The 15,178-nt window shown below is 39.1% G+C and overlaps 1 protein-coding gene across 8 annotated transcripts in view; it reads left to right on the top strand.

Annotated features, from left to right (window-relative positions):
* LPIN3 (lipin 3) overlaps positions 1-15,178 on the top strand; it is a 55,647-nt gene that overhangs the window by 7,462 nt on the left and 33,007 nt on the right. For 3 of the 8 annotated variants that reach the window (XR_015748459.1, XM_026665054.2, XM_026665053.2), the window contains exon 1: positions 7,374-7,492. The exons of 2 other annotated variants lie outside the window; for them this stretch is intronic. The gene's annotated coding sequence lies outside the window, so the exon portion shown is untranslated. Of the gene's footprint in view, positions 1-4,403; positions 4,535-7,373; positions 7,523-15,178 lie in introns of those variants that run through there. 3 more of the 8 variants (XM_087959365.1, XM_087959367.1, XM_087959364.1) reach the window with 3 other exon arrangements.

Genomic DNA, 15,178 nt, shown 5'->3' with positions numbered 1-15,178 from the left:
TCTACTATTGACCTCACCCCTTTCCTAAGAGGTCTGTAGGGGGCGTGCATAAGCGCACCAACGTGCCTACCGTCCCTGTCCTATTGTTTCTTTTATTTTTTTATCTTTCTTATATGTATCCATGTATTCATAACTATGTTTTTACTTATACCTATTATCTTGTAAGCAATTGACAAAAATAAATAAATAAAAAAAAAAATCTTTCCATCCTATCCTGAATGTGTACTCTGGAAAGGCTGCAGACGACTATATACAGTATAGGCAGTCCACCAGCAGATTGCTCTTTCAGCCCCTCTTACTGGAAGTTTCAAATTATCAGAACTTCTTGCTCTTTGTACCAGATTCAGGAATCCTTCCCTTCACAGAAACTGTAGTGTATTCTTTCTTAGTCTCTGAGCTGTGTGCATCACCTCTTCAACTAGAGATGCACAAACGTCACCAACACTTGTGCCATTGAATCCTATACTGAAGCTTCCTCTATCTCAATCATTTCTGCTTGCTTTTCTTCTATTTTCTCAGAAACATCTTGGAAGTATTGTCCTACCACAAATTTTCTTATGTCTGATTCAAGAAATCCCCACCTTTCCTGATGAGCTAGGAATTGGACACTTTTTGCCTTAGTTCCTTCACTTTCTCTTCTAATAAGACAGTGAGCTTACTCTTGAGACCTGTGTAGTCTGGTATGCTCAAGGAGAAAAACAAATACAGCACATCCCCTGCAAGTCAAGAGATCAATTCCCTCTATCACAATAGAGGGGATTTGTCCTTTGATGAACAAACAGTGGCCTCCCCACTGAAGACTTGTTTGTTTTTCCTGTTTGTCCATTTGTCCATAAACAAGTTTATGTCTCCTGAAGCCGATTCAAGTAGGTCAGCAATCACACACAATGGGTAATCAGCAGCTCTCAGGAAGCAACCAGCAGCAAACAGTCAGCAATTTTTATCCCCTTTCTTTTTCCTTCTTTCTCTTGTGCATCTTCCCTGTCCTTAGTTGAACTCCCTGTCAAATTCCTCTTCACTCTAATTTTTAATGTTGGAAGCAGAACTGCATGATGGCTTTGTGTCTCCCTCCATAAAAATAATAGCATTAAAAATTACATTTCACATGATGTTCAATTTTTTTTTTTGTATTTATACAGAGAAGTTGGGGGAAAATAGTAAAATATGTATTATTTTGTAATCATCTCCCATTGGTGATTATTAATGATGTCTTATCATGTATCATCAAGGCTACTAAGTTTTGGTATTCATGCTTTGTCTATAGATTACAAATAAGATCTTTGGTTTAATGTTCAAAGTTTGTACTTTTCTTGTCAGTTTTTGTGGTTGATGATGATAAATGGTATGAAAATAAATATTTGAGAGGTCCTTGATGCTCTCTGAATCTTCTTCTTTTCTTGCAGATGTTTCATTGCTCAAACTAGGTAATATCATCTGTGCTTGCTACCTAGTTTGGGTAATGAAAAGTCTGCAAGAAAGCAAGCAGGGCACCAAGGACCCTTCTTTTCAATCCTCTGCTACAAATATCCTCCTTTATTGGTAAATAAATATTTACTAAACAGCATGGAATTAAATAAATTTATCTTATTTTTCTTCTTTGTGATTAATTTTTTTTTAAACCCTTGCATGGGCCTTAGGCATTGTGCCTATTGTGCTTACAATAGTGGATAGATTCAATCTAGGCTTGAAGCAGAAAAATACTATATATTTGGGAATTGATACCTGAGAGTTGAGCAAAACTCTTGATGATTACATAGACACAACAATATTGCTTTCTTGACACCAATACAGAATGATGTGTATTACTAGGATATTTGTACTGTAGCTCAGGATTGAATTGCGAAGGCAGTGGTGCTCTCTGAGCTTCATTGTTTTCTTGCAGATATTTCATTACCCAAGTAGATAACATTTTCAGTTCACTGAAGTTCAACAACTAAAATCAGATAGCACCAAGGACTTCTCTGATGTACTCTTGCGCTCCCTCCCTCCCTCCCTCCCTCCCTCCCTCTCCCCTCTCTCTGTGTTTAAACCCAGACTTAGCCATACAACTCAGTGGTAGATTTTCGACCAATCACAGTCTCAATCCAACTTTCTCACAAGAAGGTTATAGTGGGAAAAAATTATTGGAGGTTATAGTACACAGCTACCTTAAGTTTCTGGAACAAAGGTGGAAAATAAATCTAACCAATGGTAAGTCATCGTTCTCTAATCTGTCATGATGGTCTGGAATTATGGGAATTCAAGTTCAGACTTGAGGAAGGCTAGCATAGTATCCCTTGTTTGTTTTGGCCTTTCTGTTTGGAAGAAAAACAGGCAGAGGCAGAAGAAAATGTGAAGTTAATGCAGATGATTACACATCGAGACACACCTCATAAGTCATTTTAAATCCATCACCACCAAATGTGGTATTGTACTTGTTCAGAAACAAGGAGTGGATATATGGAATGAGTTGCTTTATGCATCTGTACCTTGTTTTGTGACATTATGGTTTGCTCACATAGTATTTCACTTTGAATGTTCTCTTCAAGATGCCAGTAATAGGCATTATTCCATGGTCATCCAATTCCATCCAATTCCAAATTTATTTATACATACGAATTTAATTTTTGGGATATGCAAATAGATGGGGAGGCACTTAAAACAGGCACTTGAAAATTAAGAAGGCTTCTGTCTTTTTAGGACAATGTGCCAGAGATGACAGGAAGTGATTACTCAGACTGACACACTTCTATCCTCGTATTATATTTAAGGAGAATGGGAATAAATTTAAGGGGATCAAAAATGTTTGGGGGGGAAATGGATCTTTGAACTCTGAAAATATTCATAAGCAGAAAATCAGTAATATGTATTTTGAAATCTGATCACAATAAGATGTTAACTGGGATTGGCTACAATTGCTATTTGAAAGAGCAAAGTTGAGCTTTGCATTCAAATAGAAATTCTTCTTCATTGATTACATTTAGATGTGACAAACTATAATCCTATGCGCCTTTGCTTGAGAATAAATAGAACTGAATTCACTTGGACCTCTGAGCAATATTTTAATAAATTAGGAATGGTATAGAAATTTTTTTAGTTTTACCTAATTTTATACTTGAATTGTATTATTCGTTTGACAATTACTTCCCATTTAATTAATGGAACATGGACATTTTTGTTAGGGAGAAATTTGAAAACTAAATCAGTGTATATATATGTTTTTGGGGGGATGAGTTACATTCCTCTTTTAATTAGCACCATTACTCAAAAGGCTATAAAAACTCTACATTTTGTCTAGTGCCCTTCAAATGCAATATGGTTTCTAAAACATAGCTGGCAGTTTAGACTCAATTAATCACATTTTATTCAATAAATCGTGGTTAAGCTGCTATAATATTAACTTGTTCTATGAATACACTCTTAATATTTTTCTGTTTGATTTATAAGGGTGGTAAAGGTCCAGCCAATATTTAAAAAATATGATCACTAGTTAAGTTCACACAACTTCTAAGCCACAAACAGCTCATATTATGGCATAGCGTGAACTCACCCTATGTCTGCAGCATATTTGTTTTACATTGAATCCATTTATCTGAGCATGGAGATAGAGAACCTGGAACAAATGGGATTAACAAATGGAGCCATGGAGCTAAATACAGACGAGCGATTGCCATCTTGTGGTGAAATCCTTTCTCTGCAGGGTGTGTGTGTCTGTGTGTGTGTGTGTGTGTGAATATTAAGCTGCAACAGCAGCTGCTTTTAACTGCTGCAACTTAAACCTCTAAATCAGGGGTTCCCAACCAGGGGTGCTCCCACCCTCTGGGAGTGTGAGACGATATTCCAGGGGGTGCAAAAACTTGGGTTTAGAAGTTTCAAAATTATAGTGTATATGTGTAATTATATGCATATAATTGTTTACTTTCGTAAGGGGTGCGAGAATATATCGGATGCATTCTAGGGGGGCAGGGTATAGAAAAGGTTGGGAACCCCTGCTCTAAATAGAAATGATTCTTGGCTCCATTTATTGAGAAAGACATCATTGTATTAGAGTGCATTGCAGTAGTGCATAGCCAGAACTGAGAATCACATGCTCAAGTTAAAAGATAAAATTCCTAAGTTCAACTTTTTCCCTCTGTTAGCTCCTTCTCATTACTGTCTCCCCACCCCACCCCCACCAACCAGGTTCAAGCAAGATGTTTTGAGACACTTCAAGCATAGTTTGGTATGCAGCTGTGTTCTTCTCCCAGCTGGGTGACCTTGATACAGCAAGCAGCGTCTGGGAGGGGAGGCCAATACAGCAATTCCTCTCGCTTTCCCCAAGCAGAAGTCACTTTCGCTTTCCCCCAGGCAACCTCCCCTCCCATCCACCCTCCTCATAGTTCATGGAAGACTGTCACGGCATGGTAGAACTTTATAAAGCGTCCAGACCCCAGCAAGATACATCGGTAGTCAAGCTAGAATTTTGTTTCTGCTACACCCAGATTTTTTTCCCCTCACAGCAAGAAAATCTGTTGGAAGAAACAGAATTTTCAGCATATAAAGGCACAAAATACAAGTGAGTAATGGGTAGGAAGTAGTCTGACTAGGAAAGAGGAATAAAATACCCAGATATGCTTTTTCCCCCTTTATCGTAATGTTTCTCGACGTCAGCAAATTTAAGTTGCGTGGACTTCAATTCCCAGTATGTAATGCTGGCTGGGGAATTCTAGGAGTTGAAGTTCACACATCTTAAAATTGCCAAGGTTGAGAAACACTGTTCTATAGCTTGCAAATAATTCTAGTTGCAAAGCCGTGTTATGTGAATAAAAATGTTTAAGGGAGGGAGACATTTCATTGAGTAAACTGTGCTTGCTTTTGAATAAACGTGACCAAAATGAATGTGCAATCCTTTAAAGGCATCTATTTATTTTAAAATTCAAAAATTTATTATTGATGATGCTTCACGGGAGGTAATCAAAGAAGTCAAGATGGCAGCCATGATAAAGCTCTATCTTCTGTATACAATGTGGTACCAAGTATATTGGAAAAGAATTGCCAAATTATATGGTATGTTACACTGAAAAATAAATAAAACTTTAAATCCCAGGTGTTGGGCATGACATCATTAAATCCAATTATTGTTATGCTCACCATATTTAGAAGGATAAATCTACTATACATCTATATTCAGGAGTGGGAATCCTTGTTGTGGTTAGCCAGCAACAGGTACAGATGGCTGAGGAGAAAGAGGACTCAGATGAGGAGCCAGGACCATTAGGGAGTGGACTGCTGCCTTCAGAGATTGTGGGGGCTGGCAGAAGTGATGAGGAGGTTCCCGAGGAGCCTGTGCCAAGTGCGCGTGCATGCAGGATTGCTCATAGGAAAGAGCAGCTACAACAGCACAGGCGACTTGGGAGTAAGGCTGCAAGGTAATGGCCCCTCCTTCAAGAAGATAAAAGCCAGCTGTGAAATGAACATACTTTGCAGAAGGCAAAGACGTTTTGAAACTCCAGTCTTGTGGACATTCCAGTATCCTGAGTTTGTATTTGAAGATTCTTGTATTGCAAAATTTCTTGTCTGTTATCTTTTGGCAAGTCTGGCACAGCTTGTGCTTATCACAGCTAATTATTTTGTAAAAGCATTACAAGGTTTCTGTTTCTTTTGGATTTTGTTTGATTTGTTAGAAAAGGGCGTGGGTCAGAACAATGCTGCCCAAATAATACAGAACCCATACTGGCTTGGGAATTCTGGAAGTTGAAGTCCACAAGTCTTAAAGTTGCCAAGTTTAGAGATCCCTGCAAAATAATATGAAAAATGTGCACCCACAGATAAACCAACCCACATTTTGGTCTGCTTTCCGGCAGATGAGTTAATCCACAAGCATATATGGAAAACACAGTTATTTTACAAAGTATATATTCATGGATGGGCCCATCTGCAGATAAGGCAAACCCATTGTTTAGGTGCATTGTAGCATCTAACATTCTCAGCTTCTCTGTGAGTATATACAGTAGCTTTTTTCCTATATGGATCAGTGGTGGTATGCTACAGTTCGGCCGGGTTCAGCAGAACCAGTAGCAAAAATTCCTACCGGTTCGGCAGAACAGGTAGTAAAAAAAGCCTCTGACGATCAGCTTAGTGGTGGAAAAAAAGCCGACGATCAATTGAGAGGAGAAAGAAGAGAAAAGCACAGGATTGGCTCTCTCACCCGCCCCTGTGCTTTTCTTTATCTTCTCAGCTGATTGGCACTGCAGGGCTCAGCCGGTGTGTGGAAAGCTGTGTGTACACATTAGATCTGTGTGTGCGCGTGATCACTGAACCGGTAGTGGAATAGGTAGGATCCCACTGCTGATATGGATCAACAAGTGTGTCCAAAGATCAGGAGTGAGAAACAGTGTTCTCTTTCTTGAAGGGATGGTTCCAGTTAGGGCATGTGTGAGAGATGTACTTGGAATCTATATTGTGGTGTGTCTCAGACTCAACACTTATCCCTCTTATTTAATAGCTATATGATACTGCTGGGAGAGTTTATCTTCTAGCATGGAGTCAGGTAATATCGATATTTTGAATCTAGACCAAAGTTTCTCAACCCTGGAAAATTTAAGATGTCTAGACTTCAACTCCCAAGAATTCAATTCCCCCCATGCTGGCTGGAGAATTCTGGGAGTTGAAACCCAGATGCCTTAAAGTTCTCAAGGTTGAGAAACACTTATCTAGACTAAACAGGAGATGTGGTGAAGGCCACATCCCAATGCCATCCCACCCATTTCTGCTTTTAAGCCAAGATTTCTGGTTCAGCACAATGCTTTTTACAGCTGTAAATGTTCCAAGGATAAAAACTGTAACTTTCATTTTTAATACTGCACATTCTTTCATTTCCCCACATACAAATTTGCCATACAGAATATGATTCCCAAAGGTTAAAGTTTTTTTCCTCAATACTTTGGCAACAACCCTGTTCTGTTTAGAAGGGAGCTAGTCCTGTTAAACTCAAGTGAGACTTGTTTTTAAAAGTAAATCTGAACAAATTGCACTTTTTTTTGCTAAAAGCAATTTCCAAGGCCATCTAATGGCTTAAAGCCTATTTTCTATCAGTGATGAAAATGTTAAGCTGCTTACTTTTTATTTACTTAGAAAAATCCTCTTTCTTGAAACTGCATTGCTAAACCCATTACCAATCAATAGTAATTTGAATAATCTGGAACCCCTTTCAACCATTTCAGATCTGATCATTACCTTATGCATGAAAAGAGCAGAACAAAGTGAATTAAAGTGACAAGGTGAAATGTATGCAGTCAGATAGGTTTATGATGAAAGAAAGCTTGAGTAGGTTTCTGACTATTCCAGAAGCTCTGATTGCAACACACTAGTGATGCTTGCACTATAGACTCCTCCCACTTGCTCAGGTAGTGAGGAAAACAGGAAGCATCAGGCTGAAGTGGGTGGAGCTGGAGCCGTATCTACTTAATTATCTGTTGAATGTCATGCTTCTTTCAAAGTCCACAAATTGCTGAGGTTGGGTTAACTACTCCAGGTAAGATGAGCTGAATGGCAAATACTGGGGGTGAGTTACTAAACTGTAGCCATTTTAATACCTTTATCATTTGGTAGCAATTTGGGAGTGTTACTGCCTTGTTTATTTACATTGCTAGTGATTACTTTGGAACCTTTTAGTGAGGTGCATTAGCTGAGCAGCAAGACTTGTTTTAAAGAGAAAACATTTCACTGTATTGTCTAAGCTGTGTTATAAAATAGTACAGCTTGTACATTCTTTTATTTGCTTGTATTAAATATATGTGAGCAAGTGCTACCTTGTTAGCCTTCCCTTACAAAATTTATGGTAAGATACAATTCAATGAGGCATGAGGTATTTTACAATTAATTACGGAAGACAGTGCTGTGTGAGAAACAGATGTAACTAATGAACTTCCCCGATAATTCAATTACTTCTTATTTGTATATATCAAGCTGGTAAAACCTGAGTCTCTCAAGGTGTCCTAATGAGTTTGTTTCAATGTAATAAAAGGGGAAATTATTAAATCCATGTAGAAGAGTTCTAATATATTTAATGTAATGTCATGCTACTTAATTCTAGATGAAATCAGTTGTAATTTGTAGCTTACACCCAAACAAAATTTTCCCACATGGCTGGGTTTTTTTCATGTCTGCCTCTCTTCCTCATGCTACTTAAAAGTCATTTATCCTGGCCTGACAAAGCTTGCATCCCTCTGCTCACTATGTCTTACAAGAAGCAACAGCTGCCTATCCTTCTTCCACCTTTCACTGAAAGGTCTGGAAATTAGTGACTGACCCAGAGATTTGGGACTTTGGCCCCCTATTTTTCAACTTTTATCTGTTGTGAGGATGAAGTGAGATGGTGAGATTATAGCTATGTTGTTTCTTCTGACAGGGTAGCTTTTAATAAAACAACAGACTGTCATTTCACTGTCTCCTGCTAATCTTCTCTCTGTTTTTTAATTTATTTTTTCTGCCCTAGTTTATATGTAATTATTACAAAAATTTAAATAGTACCCCAAGAAATGGATTTGTTGCTCTTACCTCTTTCTTAGTTATCCATCATGGACTGTTACACAGTTTTGGGGGGAACTCAATCGTGCTTTGATATCTAAACCTTGATCAGGTTCTTTCCTGCCAAGTCTCTCTTTTGTCTTCTTATGGGTTATCTTCTTTCCCCATAAAATATTAATGTCAGTTTCAACTCAGTTATTATATTTCTCTTTCCAGCTGCTCTCGCTTTTCAATCTTAAATGACTGGATAAGATGGGAGAGTAGATTAGTAGTAGAGGAGAAATGATGCTTTGATTTGATAAGTGCATCCATCTTCCCCATACCGCTACTACATAATGGCCTCCAACATTCAGTATGATATGTATTTTATCCATCATCCAAAAAGGTTTCCCCAGTGGTAAGGAATATCCTTTCATGGGTGAAGGAAGGCAATGATCTTGGCTGAAAAAGCCTAAGAATGCAAGTAGTGGAAACATACATGTAATTACTAACCAATGTATTTGATGAAATATATTCCATTTTCCAAGTGTTTCTTTGCATGGGAAAATATGCTTTACATCTCATATTATTGTTATAGCTATTATTGTTATTATTATTATCTTTTATTCATTAAACATGAAACTCAGTCAACTGAACATTTAAAAATATCATTGACTGGCTCTGATGGTTGGTATGGGTTTCTGCCAGCATCCTAGGTATTAACCAAGTATCTTCTTAAAATGTATGTTCTGAATAGTGCAGTTTTTTGCGGCTCCTTTGGCACTACAGTAGGACTTTGCAACTTCTTGATGTAATTTGCAAAATTCTTGGATATGATACAAAGAGCGCCAATGACAATGGGTATCACTGTTACGTGTTTCATCCATAATTGCGTAGTTTCAATGGCCAAGTTGCGATATTTTGTGATTTTTTTCTAGTTTTTTTTTCTTCAACTCTGGTGTCTCCCGGTAGTGATATCAATAAATTGTATGCTTTGGTTTTTGACAACTGTGATTTCTGGCGTGCATTATTATTATTAATATTAATATTATTATATTGCTGTAGTTTTAAAAGCCTACTTATTAAGTTTCCTGTATAGGAAATAAGTTGCTTTCCTTTGTTGATGAGGGTAACAATTTTTGTAAGGAAATATCCTTACGGAACTGTCATTACTGGATACACGAGGATTTTCATGTTGAAATATTTCTGCAGGTGTGTGGTTTGTTGAGGAGGAGGCCATTTCCAACAGGCTGCTTTAATCTTTGAAAAAGAGATGAGAGAGCAAGAGAGAGAGAACTTAGCCTTCTAGAAAACATTTCTCCTTTCAAATGTAAATATATTCACCTAAGTTTTGCAGTTCAAATATTGGACTTCCTTTGATACTTTCACAATTGAACTTTGATAACTGAAAAAGATTCTAAAGTCCAGTTAAGCGTCATAACTCTGAAACTGATAATATATTAATATGATATAATCTCATAGCTTCGGCAAGCTGGAAACTTACTTGATCCAAAACCTTGATGGGGAAGAATTACTATGCTACCATGACATATAAACCATAAAATAATTGAAGATAGCTTTCTCTACTCATTAAAGGGGAGCCTGTTGTTGTCACCTCCTTTCACCTCCTACTCAGTATAGCAACAAAAGCTAAACTTTTCATTCACTTATATGTTCTCTTCATGCTTTACTTTTCAGTTAGTCTTTTTGGAGAGTGATCTACTCTTTTTAACTTTTAATGAGGTATCCTGAAATCTGATCATTATCTTAATTTTTTTCAGGTCTGGGAAAATCTATCAGTTATCCACAGGTTTAATCTTTCCTACAACAATTTTATCTCTTAAAACAGCTTAATTTACTAGTAGGTGGATACCTTCAAACTAGGAGAAGCATATCCTTTTTACTGCATTTTTGCTGCAGACACATAGCTAGAGTCTCTCCTATGTTCAACATGGAGTAAAACACGATGGAAAAACTCAGAACTGCTGCTTGCAGATACATTATTTCCAGGTCTCTCTTATTTATTTCCAGCTATTAAACACCATGCTGCTTAGTAATGCAGAAAGGAGAATTGTAGCCTCTGATAACTTATGTGCTATGAGCTTGGCTGCAGAACTGCCAATTAAATAGAGAAGAATGCTCAGCTCCGCAGGTTACTATGAAGAAAGGGCTCTGTCTCATGACCTCATGGCTCTGTTCATGTAGAAGATGAAGACACTATTGTTTATAGACCCTTCCAGGAGCATTGTTTTTTTTTAAATCAACATTTGTCATATTCAGCCTCTGTCCTTCTAAGGATAAGTACACTCCATTAGTTGTGGTATTCAACTGGTTCACATCGGTTTGCGCAATCCATTAGGGGAAATTTGGCATGGGTCATCGAACCAGTAGTGACCTCTGACTGGCCACACCCCCACCTGGTTGCCCAAGTTGCCAACTCGACACTTGCTCGCCCCACCCACCCACTTGACGCTCGCCCCACCCAGTCACTCCTCACCTCCTATGTGGCACACTGGGTCATTCTGGCTTGCCTTTCTAAGCTGCCTTCCCAAACGGTGCCTGCACCCCAACTGAGCAGCCCTGATCTGCCTGCTCACAGGTAAGCCTGTGAGTTGCACTAGCCCTCCCCCACCATCCCCAGAACTTGTCAAGGCCCTTCCACCATCTCCAAGCTTGCTGCCCCCCCATCCCCAGAGCTTTCTGGGGCGCCCATTGTCCCCAGAGCTTTCTGCCCCCCCCCCCATCCCCAGAACTTGCTGCCCCCAAATCCCTGGAGCTCACCTGGCTGGCTTTGCTTGCTGGTGCGGCCTCAGAAACATCCCAGGCAACGGACGGCTCTGGCCGCAGCCTAGCTAGCTACCCCCCCCATCCCCGGGCTCCCCTGGATGGCTAGGCCACCTGCGTGGCTCCATCCCACATGGCGCTTTCCCCACTCTCCCTACCATGTGGCAGCCATGGCGCAGCTCTCTGCCTCTGCCTTTCTTCACTGATCTCTGCTCCTCCTTGCTCACCTAGACTAGGGTTGTTCTTTTCAGAGCCCTTCCTGGGGAGCAAAGGGTCTGCAGACTTTCCACACTATAATACATGATACTTTATGCTGTAATACATCTCTCTTTATACAGTTGTACAAGTTAGTCTACATATCACTGTAGCTAAAAGTCTGTTTTAAGTTGAGTCCTAGAAGCTATGTCGATGCATACTTGTCACTTTCTTGGAAGCAACCATGCAAAGGATTAGCCATTGCTCCTCTTCGGGATGTTTTTCCAACTTCTCTAGAACCTATGAATTTCCTTGGGGGGGGGGGTGTTGTCTCCTATTCAAGAATTAATTAAATATACAGGTAGTCCTCAAGATCCAGCCCCTGGAAACTCAATTGCAGCTTGCAACAGACCGGGGGAGACCTCTGGACACCCGAATGGGGCTTCTGAGGGGTAGATCCACCACTCAGAAGCTCCATTTCAGCTGCCAACGTGCAGGACGAATGTTGTAGAGCCTCTGCGGTTGTTTGTAAGGGTGAACAAGTGTTGTGGTGCTGCAAGATTTGTAGTTTCAGGCTATGTTTGCAAACACTAGGAGGCGCTTATCATGTAACTTTGAACGTTTACTAAGGGAACGCTAGTAACCTGGGGATTACCTGTAATGCTGCTAAACTTTTCTAGTTACAACATTTAATGAAATCGGGGAAACTTCCATCACAAAATTTCTGGATGGAAATACTGTAGAAGCCAATTGGTTTAGTGTCTGTCTTTGTTAAGCACTGTTTTGCGGTAGGTACTGAATATGATGAAAGGCTGATCAGTTTAATGCAATTTGATTTTGGAATCTGCAACATTCCTTGTTTGAGCCACCCTCTTTTATACATGATGTATTGGTGATGCTTTAAAATATTATAGGATAATTTTGGAATGTCCTTAGATCACATCCTATATTTCATAATCAAAGTGTAACTGACAATTGCAAACTACTTAACACACAGGATGTTGTGAAATATCTGTGGTTATTTTCCATAATAAAAACGTTACAGGATGGAGTCAATTGAATCTTGAGACATTGCTTCCTTATTAATGCTGTTTTGTTGGCAGTTATCTGAATGCTAAATAGAAAAGATTTTAATTTTAGAAAATTGATGTGGCTGCCCATTTTATATACAAACTGAACAGTTAAAAGCAATCAAATAAACCACTATAATTTCTATCAATAAAGCAAAAAAAAAAAAAAAAGAATTCAAATGCACACCAAGGAGTCATAAAACAAGCCGAGCCTCCTTCAAAGTGGGAATCTTGTAAAATATTTAACCACCAAATTGTTAAAAAGTGAATGGATTGACACAGATTAGAGATGCTTTAGATAGTTTTACTGAGCATTAATTCTTGAAAAATACCATTGATTTGAACTGTTTTTATTTTGTATTTAACTATGTTGAGTGTTTTTTTTTTTTTTTTGGTTAGACAAATTTAATGGCAGATTTGTTTTCTTTGCTGGAAGACCAAGATCCAGATTTGAAAGAAGAAGGTTGTTGTGTCATTAAAATATTAATAATATCTTTAAACTGACTCTTCCACTTCCTTTGAAACAGCCTCTCCCAGTCTGATGTGATCTAGCTGTACTTCTCTTCCTCCCAACCCATCAGAGTCACTTATACTGAGGCTGTTGAGGTTATAGATGGACAGTAGAGTGACACAATCCTACAACACTATTCACCACCTCTTGGTACAACAAATAAACAGATGAATGGAATGGGATGAGCATAAAGCCATGTTTTATTCTCACTGATAGCTTTTATAATTGTGAATAGTGATTGGATGCTGCTCCGTTACTCATCAGAATTATCAACCTCCCTGATTCCCTACCTTACTATTAAGTTGCTATTATGGATCATTAATTAGAAGTTGTTGTTTATCAAGTTCTTTTCCTATTAATTGGCAGCGATTTTGTTTGTTTATTAAATGTTTTGGCCACCCATCTTACCACGGGAGGACCTCTGAGCAGCTTACAATATTAAAAAGATAAAACTGTATAAATAAAATACTACAGAAATACAAAATCAAACACACAGCCCTAGCTGAAAAGGTAGGAGGGAGGTGGGATCTGTTCCTAATCTATCAACTACTTCCAATATGAAGCCCCTTCTTTGGAGCCCCAAGCCAACTGGCATAGGTAGGATGGGCCAATCCCAGTGGGATGAGACAGTCACTTAAGTACTCTGAATGTAGACTATGAAAAACTTTAAAGGTGATTACAAACACCTTGAATTGCACCCAGAAGCAAATCAGAAGCCACCGCAGCTTGCAGAACAGTTGAATTACATGGGCAACCCATCAGGCCCCAAGAACTGCTGGTGCTGCTGCATTTTGTACTCTGCAATGTTATCAGTATAGTCAGGTTATTAATGCTGCTTCTTGTATTTTTAAAACCATGCTATTTTTCTTCCAAACTTGCTGCCCTCAAAATATATTTAGCGCATATTCCCCATGCTGGCTGGAGAATTCTGAAAGTTAAAGTCCATACACCTTAAAATTTCCAAGGTTGAAAAATGCTGGTATACAGCCATGTCTCAGTCAGCATGGGTTCAAAGCTTTTCTAGTTTGGAATTCCCATTTTACCCACCTCAGAAAGATGGAAGGCTGAGTCAACCTTGAGCCTGGTGAGATTCGAACTACCAAATTGCAGACAGCTGGCAGTCAGCAGAAGTAGTTTGAATACTGCACTCTAACTACTGCGCTAGAACCACATACAATAAAAGTGAAAGAGGTTTCCTCCTATGTAGTTATCTATTTGATGGAGTATTAGTCTAGGACAGCTTTGAATTTCACTGTAAGAACAATGACTAAGTGTTCATTTGAATGTTTGCTTAACATGCTGGTAGCCAAGAAATATCAATACATACTTTTAAAGAGGCTTTCTAAATGCCTTGTCATTTCTCATGTCTTTGTTACAAAGTTAAAAGCTTATTCTATAGCTAACTGAAATTAATGGATTTAATATATATTCTGGATTTAATATATATTCTAATCCACCTCTTTGTTTTCTAAAGCAGTGATCCCCAACCTTTTTTATGCCGCAGCCCGGTACCTGCATCAGCTGGGCGCCGCGGCCCGGTACCGGCATCAACTGGGTGCCGCCATCTTTTTTTGATGAAAAAGTGCTTCCGGTGACCTCACCGGAAGCACTTTTCATCAAAAGATAGCGGCGTTTAGCCTCGGTGAGCTTTTCCGGGTAGAAATGGCTTTCTACCCAGAAAAGCTCATCGAGCCTGAGCGCACCATCTTTTGATGAAAAGTGCTTCCGTGAGCTTTCTACCCGAAAAGCTCACCGGAAGCACTTTTATCAAAAAGATGGCGGCGCCCAGCAACCAGCGGCCCGGTAAGACTTGTTCCGCGGACCGGTCCCGGTCCGCGGACCGGTGGTTGGGGACCCCTGTTCTAAAGCATAGAGGTAAGTTTGTTCTGCCAACAAACTTGTCTACCTCTCCTTTGTTTGTCTTGTATTCGTCAAATTTTATTTATCATCTGTAATGAAAATGTATCTATAATAATTAGGATTGTTCAGGGTAAAACACAAGTCCAGAAGAGTATTGGCCAAAAAACAACAACTGCCTGCTAGATATTTAGGATCAACTGTAGAGTCCTTGGCGCTGTCTGACTTGGTTGTTTCCTAACAGATGTTTCATTACCAACTACATAACATCTTCAATGCTGGAAGGGAGTGGAAT

This window comes from Notechis scutatus, chromosome 3 (genome assembly GCF_049901735.1).
Source record: "Notechis scutatus isolate UNSWTSFEM ecotype Mainland chromosome 3, rNotScu1.2, whole genome shotgun sequence".
NCBI classification, from domain to species: Eukaryota; Metazoa; Chordata; class Lepidosauria; order Squamata; family Elapidae; genus Notechis; species Notechis scutatus.
This window is presented reverse-complemented; position numbering and strand designations above follow the sequence as displayed.